The 16,806-nt window shown below is 46.1% G+C and overlaps 1 protein-coding gene across 2 annotated transcripts in view; it reads left to right on the top strand.

The window, feature by feature from the left end:
* ADCY9 (adenylate cyclase 9) overlaps positions 1-16,806 on the top strand; it is a 175,026-nt gene that overhangs the window by 137,732 nt on the left and 20,488 nt on the right. The gene's annotated exons all lie outside the window — the stretch shown is intronic.

Genomic DNA, 16,806 nt, shown 5'->3' with positions numbered 1-16,806 from the left:
CATCCAGAGGCTTTAGGACAGCATCTTTCCCATAGTGCTGCTTTCTCCAGCATGCAGTGAAGACTTAGAAGAGCCTCTTTATATAAATCTCCTGACCCTCCTGTTATGAGCATGCCATGTTAAAAGCAATTAGTCACTAGGTCTCTCCTCCCTACTCTTTCAGTGGGAAAGCCTGCTCTGCACCACACCCAGAGTCTCACTGTGAACTAGGGACAGACTTCCCAGGGCCTGCTTCCTGCATTTTTCTGAAAGAAAAGTTGAGTACTTTAGGAGAACAAGGGAGCCCTGATCCTTGCTCCTGTTGCTTCAGCCTTGGTCCCCTAACAACCATTGAAGATAACAAGTGAATTTTTTTTAAAAGCATGGACTTTTCTGCCCCCAGGCTCCTTCCTATTCCCCATGGCTGTGTACTCAGTTATGCTGCCCTGATATGTACTTTGCATATTAAGAAAATACTAAATTCATTATGCTGAAATGCTTCTGATGTGTTTCTTAAAAAGATCTAGCTATTGGTTTAATTAAACAATACAAACAATAGAAGATTTCAGCTTGGAAATGGAATCTGCCTCCCTTGACCAGCCCCTTAGTTCAATCCTGCAGCTGACTGAGAACCAAACTGTCCTTTGGTGCAACTTAGAGTAGGTAGAAGCCTCTTTTGAGCCTTTGTAAGACCAACATCAATCCTGCAGTACCTGGTAATCTGCCACAGCTTGTATAAAGTCCTGTGGACTTCAGAAGGTGCAGGAAGCAAACATGAGAGGGGGATCAAGAATCAAAATATGGAACCTGGTGGAGCAGAAAGGCTGGGCAAAAAGGAGTGGTGACTTCAAGAGGCTGGCTGGGGAGACAGGAACCAGTTCCTATTTCTTACATTCACAGTGCCCTGTCAAACTTAGGAACTCCACCAAGGATGCTGCTCCCTGCCTTAGGAACTCCACCAAGGATGCTGCCCCCTGCCCCTCTGTGAATGTCACAGACATTTAAAAAACATAACAAAACAGAAACCCTAAAGAAATTCTCACGCAAAAAAGGCATTAATCTTGTGGCAAGATTGTGCATGTAAAAAAGGTAGTGTGGGGCTAATTATGCCCTCATTGGCATCTGTGAAAACCCATTGGGTTTGCATAGGTGTAACAGCATTGGCTTGTAATTGTAAATCCGCAAACAATTCTGTTGATGATGCAGAAGAATAGAATACAATCCACATTCTTGGTTATATTAGCTTTGCTGGTCCTACAAGAGTAAAAATCAGTAAACATGTATTTGTCACTAAAATAAATGTATACAAATTATGAATACCTACAAGAAAGACATCTGTTGAGTAAGAAGATGCAAGCTTTTACACAGTCATTTTGCAGAGTTAGAAATGCATTTTAAGAATACAGCAGAACCCTGGTTCTTACCTGGGGACTTTTGCAAAATAAATAATATTGTTTTTAAATAACCCTACACAAATATTGTATCTGGCAAGAAACCATCATTTGAAACTCAGGAAGTTCAGCATTAAGATCTAACTTGGAAGAAACTCAAATGCAAGATTTGTTAATTAAGGCACCCAAACAATCTTAACTCCATGCTGTAGAGAGGCCAGTTTCCAAACTTTCTTTTTTCCTTCCAAGCCTGTTTTGTAAGATATGTGAATTTTGCATTAAGGTTTTAAGAAGTCTGATATCTAAAGCTGCAGACATGTTACATGTGGAGAAAATATTAGGCTAATACAGCTTGTGGGTGCAGTGTCAAAAATATTCATCACATGACCTTTTGTTTATTATTTGTTTTGTTCTAATTTTTTCAACACTGAATGTGATTCTTCATCACCACACTAATCTATGCTATTTTCATGCAAGTGCTATAAATTAATGATCTGAGCGTGTATGCTTTATATGTAGACACACACATTCTGAGTTTAGTGATATTCTGGAATTGGTGATGTATGAGATATTAAGGAGAGAGGGGATGATTGCATTCAGTATGCTATTTGTGTAATCAGGAATTGCAATTGGATCGTGCACGACTGCAACAATGACTGGAGACATAATAGACCTGCTGTGCTATTAAAAGAAAAGCAGTCTAGTTTTTGTGGTCACTAATGAGATGAATTTATGTGGACAAATAATGGTGTTATTCTCTCTGAGAATTGCTATTAGGACAAAATTAAATGTTGGATGCCTTGATTGTGCATTTCCATATTATTAAATTATTGGGTTTTTTTTAAGTTTAACCTTAACTCTGAATGTCTTGGGTTTCTAAAAGGGGTTGTTGTTTTTTACATCTACGACATACCTTTAACTTTTTGTTTTGTTTTTGTTTACCCTAAGTTACTGACATAGACTGTTAAATGATGTAGGGGCTTTTGAAAATTTTATTCTATGTCCCATTTTCAAAAGTGATTTAGACACCTACAAGCCTACAGTTAATTGAAAGTCAATGGTACTTAGGTTCCTAAGTGTCTAAATATCTTTTGAAAATAGGACTTGGACTCCTGAGTCACTTTGGCGCTTTCGAAAAATTTACCCCAGCTCTCAAACTTAACTCTAGCTTGGAAAAGAGTTTGTCTAGGTAATCTCTTACATTTGAAAAGGTATCCAGTAAGCAAGCATCCAACCTTGAGATGCATATCTTATGGAGTTCCATCTTTAGAAATCATTGCTGTCTTAGATTTGCAATAAATAATGCACTGGCAATACAAAATGCTACCATTTATCCCATTTATGCTAATAACCATTCACAGAATATTTATCAAGTATCAAGAAACGTAATTTCTGTACAACTGCTATTCCTTTATATAAAGTAATAACCACAACAGATAGCTCACTTTTGTAAATAATTAGTAGATTGTTATGCTTCTAGTTTCTCACTCCAGATATCTTCAGCAAAGTATCTTAGTGTATAGTTCTAATTTTTTATCAAGTCCAGTAATCAAGAGTATTCAGTGCAGCTTTTGTGATCCAGGGCCTAGTCTAGCTGGAATGAAGAGGGGTTGAATGGTGTTGAACAATATGTGCCTATTAAGCTACAAAAAATTAATACTTTCAAGACTTACTGGAACGTTCATGCTAAAGGAGCATCATGTGGAAGGGAAAGGAAATCCCTAAAACACGTAACCTTTTTTTTAACATCGGCATTTATTATAGTCCCGTCCAATAATAACTTGTTTGAATCTCTGTAAGTGAAACATGCAGTTACTATGGAAATTGGTGCTATAAGAATTAAATAAATAAGTAAATAGATTTTTTTTGGTATGAAACGTCTATTTATAAGTGGACAGGAAGTGTCATCTTCAGCTGCATAAATGCAATGCAAATAATGTCCTCCCCTCTCTCTGAAATATGGCTGCTTCAGCCTCCCGGTGCAGTGTAATGAAACTTGGAGTCTGATATTTTATTTTATAAAATGTAATGTGTCTTAGAAAATGGACATGGGGCAGCTACAGCTTTGTAAGCATGAAGTTTCATTTCAACACAATGCTTGCATACAAGTGAAATTGTAGTCACTTTCCTTAGGGGTTGTGGAACTATTGCACAAGAATACTGTTCGTAGAATTCAGCCCATTATGCCTAGGAACTTTCATTATCTAGGTATTTTTGGCAACCTATTCTTGTTCTGAATTAAAGATCAGTATGAATGAGATTGCTGGAGAGAATGCTATATCTGTGACATCCTTATTAACTGGAGTTTCCAGAGGCAACGAGCTGTGGAGCACCTCAACCCCCATTTAAGTCAGTGTGAATTGGGGGTGCATGAAAATCAGACTTGTGAGGAGAGAGAGTTTCTGTTTGTTTCGGTTTGGGTTTTTGTGGGGGTGAGTGCAGTACCCTTCTAAGCTATATACATATTTTAGTGTTAAAAAGTGACAACACATGCAACCTTAGCAGAAAGAAGCAGAAAAATAGTTGTCTTTTGGTTGGCTCTACAAAGTGCTGTGTTTTGTCTGTCTGCTGCCAGAATCTCCTCCTTCATCTTACCTCAGTAATAAAGCAAGAGGTATTGATCATGCACTTAACTGTGTCAAGATAATATAGCTTATAAGGTGGATTTTAAAAAAAATATTCTACTTATTTGAATTGGCTATATGCAAAATGTTTTCTCTGGAGCTAGAGATGAGTGAGCCAGCTCTATTTGCATTATGACTTGTGCAGTACACCGGTGCAAAAGGTGCATTATCTCTGCCTTATTTACATATTTCCTTGATTTTCGTACTTTAGTCAGGATCCCAGCTATGGGGTGTCGGTCAAATCCAGGGCCTGGGTTGCAGGGGATGTGGTCCAAGTTCAATTTAGAGGGTTAAGGCCAAAAGCAGGAGTCACAGAATTTAAGTCCACACAGGTACTCAACAACCGAAATGAGACTAAATAATTACAGTCCACAGGAGACTGGAATATTATGTGCCACTGGCTGAGAATAGTAGGGACTGAGGTGCACCAGTTCCCAAGGTCCCTGCAATGGTAGGGAAATGATTGAGATAGACGCAGATAATCCTGGCAAGTTATCCACACCCACACATTACAGAAGAAGGCACAAAAACAAAAAAACCTAAGGTTACTGCTAGTCTGACCCAAGGGAAAATTCCTTCCTAGCCACACATGTAGTGATCAGTTAGACCCTGAGCATATGTGCAAGAACCAGCCAGCTAAGCACCTGAGAGAGAGAATTCTTGGTGCCATCTCAGATCCTTAGCCCAGTCCCCATACCCCACCTCCCAGTGTCCCATTTCTACCTGTGGTCATCTCCTGATCCTTCAGAGGAAGGAGATTTAGAAAAAAAAAAAAAACCTCCCAGAATACATGGGATAGACAGGAATCCCTTGTTGACCCCTACCAGTGGCAAGTTGAAAACCTTGAATTATAAAGTTTAGGAATACAGGACATTCACCAGAAGTGAGCCCCAGGACCGCTGAGCCCTGCCCCTACCATCACAAGCAACCCTGCCATACAATCACAACTCCTGTTGGGAGGTTGTTCCAGAACCTGGCTTCTCTGGTGGTTGGAAAACTTCTAGTTTCCAGCCTGAATTTGTTCATGGCCAGTTTATATCCATTTGTTCTTGTGGTAAAGTTTCCTTAAGCTTAAATAGCTGTTCACCCTCCCTGGTATTTATTCCTCTAATGTATTTACAGAGAGCAATCATATCCCCTCTGCGCCTTTTTTTTTTAAATAGGGTAAACAAGCCAAGCTCTTCTAGTCCCCTCCCATAAGATGGTCCCTCCATTCCCCTGATCATGCTTGTAGCTCTTCTCTGCACCTGTTCCAGTTGAAATTCATCATTCTAGGCACAGTGTCAAATGCTCTACTGAAGTCCTGCTGTATTTCCCATATCTAAAAAATCAGTTATTTTCTCAAAGAAGGAGATCATCTTAGACTGGCATGATCTACCTTTGGTAATCTTCTCTATTAATTTAATTATTCTTTCTTTCACGATTTGTTATAAAATCTTGCATACTACTGAGGTCAAATTAACAAGTCTGTAATTGCCCTGATCACTTTTCTCCCCCTTTTAAAAATATAAGTATGACGTTATCTATTGTCCAGCCGTATGGTACTACTGCTGAATAGATAAAAATCCTTGTTACTGGATTAGTAATCTCATGTGCCAGTTCTTTCAATATTCTGGGGTGGAAGTTACCCAGTCCCCCTGATTTGAGCCCATTAACGACTTAAATTTTTCTTCCACCTCAGAGGTGGTATTTTCCATTTCTAGACACTCATTTCCATCAGCCATACTGCCTTCATGCACGTGTTCTTTATTATCATCATGATTGAAAACTGAGGCAAACTATTCATCTAGTTTTTGGGCTACAGCTAGATTACCTTTTATCTCCTTCCCATCCATGCTGCATAGCGGCCCAACCCTCATAATTCCTTATTCTCTTTTTATTTATATACCTAAAATCCTCTTTCTTATTGATTTTAATTTCTTTGTCAAGAACGAATTCAGCTGGACTTCTAACAATTCTCACTTTATTCCTACATTTTCTAACCTCCACAATATAGCTTGCTTTGCTGATCACCCCCTTTTCACTTTCCCAGGAGCTCTGCTTATTCCTAATAACCTTTTTCAGGTGATTATTCATCCAGCTGGGTCTGGAGCATTTCCCTACCGGTTTCTTCCCCTTACTTGGGGTGCAAATTTCAGATAGTTTTTATATAGTTGATTTGAAGAAATTCCAAGCCTTCTCTGTATTTAAGTCCTTGAGCTTTTCAGTTCAGATCACTGAATTAATTAATTCCCTTAATTTCCAAAAAAAACTGCCCTTTTGAAATAAAAAAATAATAGTTGATGAGCTGGTTTTGATTATCCTTCCATTTAATTTAAACTGAATCAATTTATGATCACTTGATCCAAAGTTGTTTCCTGTGACCAACTCTTCTGTGATGTCCTCACTACTTAATAAAAGCCAAGTCTAAAATTGCATCACTTTTTGTTGATTCAGAGATGATATGGTTAAGAAAGCTGTTGTTTATCACAGCAGAAATAACTGGGCCCTACCAGTATTAATAGCATTTATTCTTCAAACCAATCCAAGCATTTATTCTCCATTCTATATCAGAGAAGTTCGTCTCCCATTATGATACAATTCCCAAAAGTATTTCTCTCTAATAATATTCAAGAGATTACTATCCATAACAGTCTAAAACAGACCTCTAACACCATCCCAACAGAACCGTTTTTTTACAGACTTTCCCCGAAGTGATTTTGACCCAGGCAGAATATGTTTGTCGTTACTCTGAAATTTGTCCTTATTGTCACTTTGTATTTCTTTATAGGTTACTGCTTTGTTGATGTATGCTACCCCATCACTTTTACCTTTATTCCAATCTCCAGCACATGCCTTTTAATACCTGTATTCCAATCATGAATGCTATTCCACCATGCTTCTCTAATACCCATAATATCTGGTTTAACCTCTTGCACCAGTAGTTCCAGTTCCTCCATTTCATCGCCCAGACTCCTTGTATTTGGGCACAAGCATTTCAGTTTCCCTCAGCTCTTACCCAATTTTCTACCTTTTAGTGTTCTATTATCTCTTAATATATCTTCCTTTAGCTGATTTTCCTGCTCCTGTGTACTGAACCAAGCATGGCGATTGCATGAGTCTCTACCAATCTTCTCCCCTTATCACCTAGTTTAAAGCCCTTCTTATCAATCATGCCAGCCTTTATCCCATAAGATTAGTATCTCAGACCATCAGAAAGTCTTCTTTCTGTAAATGCTTCAGACAGTCTTCTTTCTGTAAATGCCTCACAATGATTGATCATCCCAAAACCTTCCTCGTAGCACCAATCCTTGAGCCATCTGTTGATCTTCACTATTTTGTCATGCCTTCAGTCTCCTTCTCTAGGGACCAGAAGTACTCAGCTGAAAATCACCTGAACTTCCACTTCTTTAAGTGTCTTACCCAGAAAAATGTAGTCATCTTTGGTCCATTCCAGGTGGAATCTAGCAGTGTCATTCATCCTGACATGCAGCACAACCACTGGATGTTTCCACTCTCCCATCAGGATCCTCTTCATCCTCACATTCACATCTCATATCCTTGCTCCTGACAGACAGCACGCTCTTCTGTTCCCTGTATCTGGTCTGTTGACAGGCCATCAGTTCTTTTAATATGAAATCCCTGATCACATAGATCTGTCTCTTCATGGAGTTGTTATGAATCTGTCTTTTGATCTCTCTCTCAGTCCATAGCAGTGCCATGCCATAAAATCAGGTCAGTGTTGATGTTGATGAGCCACACTGGGTTGGAGCCAAGTGAGTCAGTGGAAGCAGGGTTGTTAGTGGAACAGAGGCAATGTGAGTTGTCAGGAGCGGTGAAGGGGAGCAGGAACTAAGGCAGGGTGAAAAGTTAGGAGCAAATCAAGGGACCAGGAACCAGGCCCAGGTATCAAGAGCAGGTCTGGGGTCAGGAAACAGGAGCAAGGCAGGGTATCAGGAGTGTGCTGCAGGGACTGTTTGCAGCAACAAGCCAGGAATCTGCCTAGTTGCAGAGACAGCCTCCAGATGTTTCCCATGAGTCTTAAATATTGTGCCTGGGCCAGTCACAGAAGGTGGTAGGCTCCTGCAGTCAGGATTTCCGTGGGCTGAACATCCAGTGGTGCCTGAACCTGTGGGGCTCATAGGATGCTGTTCCTCACTTTACCAGAGCTGTTGGCTGGTGATGTAGAACCAGGAGCCAGCGGATGGAGGTTCCAGGCCTACAGATCCTCACACCATCCCACCAAGTTACTGCTATGCCAAGTGGTTTTGGATTGAAGCGTAACAATTTGTTGATGACCAGGAATTGGGACTACAACTGATTTTAAACTACTGACAAATACAGAAATGATTGTAACATTCCCCTGTTTCTCTTCTGTTTCCTCCATCAACCATTTGTTGAAATCCCTCATTTGAAATACAGTCTGTAGAAGCATCTTAAATGTTTAACACTTTGGTTCTGCTGCTGTGCCAGACACTGATACTGCATCATTTACCGATACTGCCCCCACAGCCATTAATTTACTGCATCTCCCACTGAAGTCTGGATTCAGTGCAGTGCTTCCTTTTACTGCTTGAAGGGAGGTGCTGCATCTAGCACAGCACAACTTCTTGGCAGCTACTGGACTGAAAAATAGGGTTAAATAAAATTAGCTTTGATACCAAAATATGGAATAGTACAATTGCGATAAATCCTATGCCAAAGGATCAGTGTGAAGATGTAAATATTATTATCAAATGTAGAATTTTGCATTGTTCTGGAAGTCATGGTGGCTTTTTCAAATACTTTGCTTCAATAAAGCAGGGCTCTTCAAACTTTTTGGATCGCGCACCCTCAGGGCCAGCTCTAAGGAAGCAAAAAAAAAAAAAAAAAGCTGCCGCCGGCGTGCCACCGAAGACGGATCAGGGAGAGCCAAGCTGCTGCCGGCGTGCCGCCGAAGATGGATCAGGGAGAGCTGAGCTGCCGCCGGCATGTTGCCGAAGACGGAGCGGGGAGAGCTGAGCTGCCGCCGGCGTGCCGCCGAAGACGGAGTGGGGAGAGCCGAGCTGCCGCTGGCGTGCTGCCGAAGATGGAGCGGGGAGAGCTGAGCTGCTGCTGGTGTGCCGCCGAAGACGGAGCAGGGAGAGCCGAGCTGCCGCCGGCGTGCCGGCGGTGCTCCTTCGGCGGCGCTGCTCCTGCCGTGCACCCCCAGGGATGGTCTTGCGCAACCCCTGGGGTGCACGCACCCCACTTTGGAGACCACTGCAAGAAAGGATCATCATGGGATCAGCTAATCAGGTTTGCTGATAGATTTATCGTAATGGTTGCCAGAAGACTAGCTGGGGTAAAATTTGACCGTCGTGTGGATGTCCAGCATAAGGCCGTCTGCATCACCTAATCTCTGCATGGGGTATGTATGTAGGTTGGCATTGGGGTTTTTTCTTTGCTTTTTTTTGTTTGTTTTTTTGGTGGAGGCGGATCAACTAGCTGACCTGCTAAACAGGGGTGGTTTTGCATACACTGCATGCCATAGAACTGGCCTCCATGCCAGCCTGTGTGAGTATAGGGTGGAAGGTCACTTTGGATCGCGCAAAGGTAGGCTGGAGAGGAGTAGCAGATCTGCATTTATAGACATCCAGTGGCCCTACTGTCCCATGCAACTGGCAGACAACTAAAAAGTGACAAATGTTATAAGTTCTTGTATACAAATGCTAGAAGTCTGAATACTAAGATGGGAGGACTTGAGTGCCTGGTATTATAGGCATCACAATAACTTGGTGGAACGATGATAATCAATGGGATATGGTAATACCAGGGTACAAAATATATAGGAATGACAGAGTAGGTCATGCTGGTGGGGGAGTGGCACTATATGTGGAAGAAAGCATAGAGTCAAATATAGTTAAAATCTAAAATGAATCAAAATGTACCATAGAATCTCTATGGATAGAAATTCCATTCTTGAATAATAAGTGTATAACAGTAGGACTATACTACCAACTACCTGACCAGGAAGTTGATTGTAAAATGATGAGAGAGAGAGAGAGATTAGAGAATAGAAAACTCAATAATAACGGGGGATTTCAACTATCCCAGTATTGACTGGGTACATGTCACCTCAGGATGGGATGCTGCGATAAAGTTTCTAGACACCATTAATGAATGCTTCTTGGAGCAGCTAGTCCTGGAACCCACAAGGGATGAGAGGCAATTCTTGATTTAGTGCTAAATGGAGCATAGAGTCTTGTCTAAGAGGTGAATATAGCTGAACCACTCAGTAATAGTGACCATAATGTAATTAATTTTAACATCCTTGTGGGAGGGAAAATACCAAAGAAGCCCAGCACAGTAGCATTTAACTTCAGAAAAAGAAACTACACAAAAATGAGGAAGCTAGTTAATCAGAATTTAAAGGTACAGTCACAAGAGTGAAATGTCTGCAAGCTGCATTAAAACTATTTAAAAACACCATAATAGAAGTTCAAACTGAATAGTCCCCAAATTTTTTTTAAAAAGTCACCTTGGGTAAACAGAGTAAAAGAAGTGATTAAGGCAAAAAGGCATCCTTTAAAAATTGGAAATCAAATCCTACTGAGGAAAATAGGAGCAGAAACTCTGGCAAGTCAAATGTAAAAGCATAATTAGGCAGGCCAAAAAAGAATTTTAAGAGCAACTAGCAAAAGACGACATAAAAACTAACATCAAAAACTTTTTAAGTATATCAGAAGCAGGAAATGTGCCAAACAATCAGTGGGATCACTAGATGATCGAGGTGCTACAGGAACACTCAAGGAAGAAAAGTCCATGGCGGAGAAGCTAAATGAATTCTTTGTATCAATCTTCACTGCAAAGGATGTTAGGGAGATTCCCACACCTGAACTATTCTTTTTTTATGACAGATCTGAGGAACTGTCCCAGATTGAGGTGTCAATAGAGGAGGTTTTGGAACAAATTGATAGATTAAACAGTAATAAATCACCAGGACCAGATGGTATTTGTCCAAGAGTTCTGAAGGAAGTCAAATATGAAATTGCAGAACTACTAACTGATATGTAATTTATCACTTAAATAACCTTCTGTACCAGGTGACAGGAGGATAGCTAATTTAACACCAATTAGTAAGCCTAATTTAAGTACAAAACAAATTGGATGAAACTACAGTAAAGAACAGAATCATGAGACACCTAAATGAACACATTATTTATTTGGGAAGAGTCAACATGGCTTTTATAAAGGGAAATCATGCCTCACCAATCTATTAGAATTCTTTGAGGGGGTCAACAAACATGGACAAGGGTGATCCAGTGGATATAGTGTACTTGGACTTCAGAAAGCCTCTGACAAGGTCCCTCACCAAAGGCTCTTAAGCAAAGTAAGCAGTCTTGGGATACTGATCCTCTCATGGATCAGTAACTAGTTAAAGGACAGGAGACAAAGGGTATGAATAAATGGTCAGTTCTTCTTCAAGTGATTGCTCATGTGTATTCTACAATAGGTGTGTGTGCTCGCCACGTGCACCAGTGCTGGAAGTTTTTCCCCTAGCATTACCTATGCGGGGGAGCACCTCCCGCGAACCCTGGAGTGGCCCCTGCCTGGCGCAGTATAAGGGGAGGTGTGTGCTCCCCCCACCCTCAATTCCTTCTTGCCGCCAGTGAAGGTGCATCGGAACTACTCTGTTCCAGCTTTGCTCTAGCTTGTCCCCAGAACTGTTCGTTCATTCGTTCAGCGTTATTACCTGTAGTTAGCTGTTTAGTTAGTCAGTGAGCCCGGGCCAGGGCATGCCCTGCGCCCCGGAGTTTAAGTCGTGCAGCTCTTGTAGGCGTTCTGTGCCAAGAAGTGACCCACACGCAGACTGTTTGCGCTGTTTGGAAGAAACCTGTATCAGCGAAAGGTGCAAGATTTGCAAGTCTAAGCCTCAGACCAAAAGAGAAAGGGACATTAGGCTCCTGTCCATCCTGATGGAGTCAGCGCTGACCTCAGCTCCGGCACGCCACTCTGAACCGGTACCCAGCACTGCGGCGTCGATATGTGGCGACCCTCCGGTGCCATCGACCAGTCGCACTGCTCCCCATCCACAGGGCACCCCAAGAGGGCCAGGAAGACTCTTCACAGCGGCACCGAGGGAAGTCTTGGACAGAGGCTAGGCCCATATCGGGCAGTCCTCAATCCCCACTGGGCCCCAGGCCTCTGACTCACGTTGAGCGGAGTAGCCCGGCCCCTTCGGAACAGGCCTCTCCGGTTGTCCAGATACATTCTACGCCTGAAGCCCTCCAGGCGGCCTGGGACGTTATGTCCATGCTGGTGCCTGGAGCGCCACCGATGTCGGCCCCATGCTCCAGAGGCAAGCCACCACTGGGATCTCCACAGTCGCCTCCGTCCCGGTACCGGTCTCGGTCAAGGGAACGTTCCTGATGCCGTTCACCGCCCAGCGACCATTCAGGGCAGAGTCCATGTGGATTGCCCTCGATGCCTACCAGATTGTCTGGCTGAGTTCCGGCCGGCCGGGACTCTAAGTACCGCTTGTCCTCAAGGAGCAAATATCGACAGGACCGCGGCAGGCGTCGCCAGTGGTCCTCGTCTCGGAGGGGGTACCGCAGTCGGTCACAGCACGGTCATCGATGCCATTCCCGCTCGGACTCCCGCTCCAAGTCTTTACCAAGACATTGCAGCCCCAGGCGTTGATCACCAGTGTCTCGCTGTCACGGGTCCACCCGTCGAGGCCGTTCACGGAGCAGCTGTTACCATGGGTACCGGTCCTCCACGTAGAGATCGCAGTCCCGTGGCCGACGTAGATCCTGGCGCTGCCGCTTCTCCCAGTCCAGAAACCACAGCAGATCTTACGCCAGCCCGGCCTCCATTCGTAGCCATCCTTCAATGGGCCAGGCCAGCCAATCTGAACAGCCAGCCCCACCGGTGCCACAGCAGGTGCAGTGGCACCAAGCTTCGTGGCCGGCCCAATGGTACCGGTGGGCTCCGGCGCAGCCCCCGGTGGGAGCTCGCTCGGTGGCCAGAGCTTCGGAAGCACCGTCGGCCTCCCTCTCCAGACCCCCGAGAAAAGGGTCGGTGGGACATACGTCCTCGGCACCATGCCTGGAGTCCGATCAGGTGGTGGACCCTCCAGTGCCAGCTGATACTGAGAGCACCGCACTGGCCTCCTTGCCCCGCCCCCTCCACCCCACAGGAGGATTTCAGGGCCCATCAAGAACTCTTAAAGAGGATGGCAGTAAGCCTCCACCTCCAGGCAGAGGAGATGGAGGGGCTCTCAGCATCCCTGTTTAATGTGCTGTCCCTGTCGGCACTGGGTAGAGTGGCCTTGCCTTTCCGTGAAGAGGTGGCTAAGATTTCAAATGCCCTGTGGCAAACACTGGCCTTGTTGGCCCCCATCTCTAAGAAGGCAGAATGCAAGTACTTTGTACCCACTAAGGGGCATGAGTACTTGTATACCTACCCAGCGCCCAACTCCCTGGCGGTCGAGTCGGTCAACCACAGGGAATGGAAGGTCAGCCAGCCCTGACACCAAAGAACAAAGACTCTCGGAGACTGGACTCTTTCGGAAGGAAAATGTATTTGTCTTCGAGCTTCCAGTTACAAGTGGCAAACCATCAGGCTCTCCTGGGCCGGTATGAATTCAGTCTATGGGGCTCCCTGCCCAAGTTTGAGGACTCCCTCCAGGAGCACGGTAGGAAGGAGTTCAAGGCGCAAGTGGAGGAAGGGGCAGCGGCCACTAGGGCGTCCCTGCAGGCAGCCTCAGATGCTGCGGACACGGCCACACGATCCATGGCCTCCACGGTGTCCATGAGATGGGTGTCATGGCTCCTGCTCTCTGGGCTGTCCAGCGGGGCACAGTCTTCCATGCAGGATCTCCCAATTGACAGGAAAGCTCTGTTTGCAGCAGATACAAGCCTGCATGGCATGAAGGACTCCTGCACGACCTTCCAGACTCTGGGCCTCTGTTTCCTGAACCACTACATGGTGAACCACTACATTCTGCATGGTTTCCCTAGCCTCCATCATCCGTTCCCTGGATCCCGGGCATTGGTACGCTGCCCTCCATCTACAGGACGCGTACTTCCACATCCACATGTTCGAGGGGCACAGGCACTTCCTCCGTTTCCTGGTGGAACAGAATCACTGCCAATTCACAGTCCTCCCGTTTGGTCTGTCCACTGCCCCCAGGATGTTTACAAAATGCATGTCGGTGGTAGCTGCCTACCTCAGAGGGCGAGGGGTCCAGATATTTCCCTATCTGGATGATTGGCTTGTCAAGGGCACATCCTGGTCACAGGTGAGGGATCACGTGGCGCTCCTCCTGTCCATGTGCACTGCCTTGGGCCTGTTGGTAAACAATACCAAGTCCATGTTAGTCCCGGTCCAACGCATAGAGTTTATCGGCATGTTCCTGGACTCAGCATCAGCCGGGGCCTCTCTCCCGCCAGACAAATTCAAGACCCTGAAAGGTCTCATCAACTCAGTCACAAGGTTCCCGGTGACAACAGCCAGGGTTTGCCTGCAGCTCTTGGGTCCCATGTTGGTGTGCATGTACGTGGTCCGTCACGCCAGACTCAGGATGAGGCCCCTCCAGCTCTTGATCTCGAAGTTCTCCCAGGCACGGACAGGATGGACAAGGTCCTCACCATGCTGGACTCTGTGATCACCACCGCACGGTGGTGGTCCACCTTAAACAACATACTCCAAGGGGTCCCGTTCAGGGACAGGCCTCCGTTGTTGGAGCTGGTGTCCAATGCGTCAGCCCTGGGTTGGGAGGCCTACGTGCGGAACTTTCAGACCCAAGGCCTGTGGTTGGCTCAAGACCTGACCCTACATATAAATGTCAAGGAACTCAGGGCCGTGCGACTGGTGTGTATGGCCTTCCGCTTACAGGTGGAGGACAAGGTAGTCAGGGTCCTCACGGACAACACAGCCTCGATGTTCTATATCAACAGGCAAGGCGGGGCCTGATCCTCTGCCATGAAGCCCTCAAACTATGGGACTTCGGTATAGCCCACGACATCCACCTGAAGGCCTTTCACCTACCAGGCTCCTGGAACAAGAGGGCGGATCGCTTGAGCAGGGATTTTTCCTCACAACACGAGTGGTCCCTCCACCCGGAAGTGGCCCACAGGCTCTTCGAAAGGTGGGGAACTCCTCAGGTGGACCTATTCGTGACTCGGCAGGACTGGTGATGCCCCTGGTTCTGCTCCAGTAGGGGCCTGGGAGGGGCGCTATCTCCAATGCCTTTATCCTGTCCTGGTCAGGCCGGTTTCTGTACGCCTTTCCCCCATTCCCTCTAATCAGCAGGGTCCTGGAGAAGATAAAGCCAGACAAGGCCCGGGTCCTCCTGATTGCCCCAGCATGGCCCAGGCAGCATTGGTACGGCACCCTCATGGGCCTGGCGGTAGCTCCGCTGTGGCCGTTGCCACTCTGCCCGGACCTGCTCTCTCAGGACCCGGGCCGCCTTCTCCATCCCAACCTAGCAGCTCTTCACCTCAAGGTGTAGCTGCTCAGTGGTTAGGTGGAGAGGAAAGAACGTGCTCAGAACAGGTTCAGCGCGTCCTCCTCGAAAGTAGACGGCTCTCCACTCGCCGCGCTTATTTGGCAAAGTGGTCCCAGTTTTCTAGGTGGGCAGTGTCCCCCTGTGGCCGCCCCGATCCAGCTTATCCTTGATTATCTCCTCCACCTGAGGGCCCAGGGCCTGGCACCCTCGTCAGTCAAGGTGCACCTGGCCATCATATCAGCCTTCCATCCGCCGGTGCAAGGGCACACGGTATTTTCCCATGCTATGACTGGCCAGTTCCTTAAGGGTTTGGACTGTCTTTTTCCATATTGTAGACCCCTGGTCCCGCAGTGAGACCTAAACCTGGTGTTGGCTCATCTCATGGGGCCCCTGTTCGAACCACTGACCATGTGCTCCTGGTCTCACCTCTCATGGAAGGTGGCCTTCCTGGTTGCAATCACGTTGGCTAGGCGAGTCTCGGAGCTCAGGGCCCTGACCTCTGAGCCGCCATACACGGTCTTTCATAAGGACAAGGTCCACCTCCGCCCACACCCCGCGTTTCTCCCGAAGGTGGTCTCTCCCTACGACATGGGTGAGGACATTTTTCTACCGGTCCTCTGCCCCAAGCCTCATGCATCCAGTGTGGAGCGCCGTCTCCACATATTCGATGTGCAGCGAGTTCTGGCTTTTTACCTCAAGCGGACCAAGCCGTTCAGAAGGTGCTTGCAACAGTTCATCGCCTCGGCTAAGTGTGCAAGGGGCCAGCCGATTTCCACTCAGCGGCTTTCCAATTGGATCACTTAGTACATCCATTCCTGTTATGGGCTGGCGGGTGTCCCCCCCCGCCACCCATCGTGAGGGCACACTCGATTCGAGCACAGGCCTCGTCGGCTGCCTTCGTGGCCCACACCCCCATCCAGATATTTGTAGGGCCGCCACGTGGTCTTCGGTTCACACGTTCACCTCGCATTATGTGATCATCCCCCAAACCAGGGATGACACTGGGTTCAGCAGGGCGGTACTCCATCCTGAGAACTTGTGAACTCCTATCCACCTCCAACAGATATAGCTTGGAATCACCTATTGTGGAATACACATGAGCAATCACTCGAAGACGAAAAGACAGTTACCTTTTCCATAACTGGTGTTCTTCGAGATGTGTTGCTCATGTCTATTCCACATCCCACCCTCCTTCCCCTCTGTCGGAGTTGTCTGGCAAGAAGGAACTGAGTGTGGGGAGAAAGCACAGCTCCCCTTATACCGCGCCAGGCAGGCGCCACTCCAGGGGTTGCAGGGGGCACTCCCCTCCTACGGGTACTGCTAGGGGAAAAACTTCCGGCACTGGTGCACGTGGCAAGCA

The sequence above is a fragment of the Eretmochelys imbricata genome, chromosome 10 (assembly GCF_965152235.1).
Source record: "Eretmochelys imbricata isolate rEreImb1 chromosome 10, rEreImb1.hap1, whole genome shotgun sequence".
Taxonomy (NCBI): Eukaryota; Metazoa; Chordata; order Testudines; family Cheloniidae; genus Eretmochelys; species Eretmochelys imbricata.
This window is presented reverse-complemented; position numbering and strand designations above follow the sequence as displayed.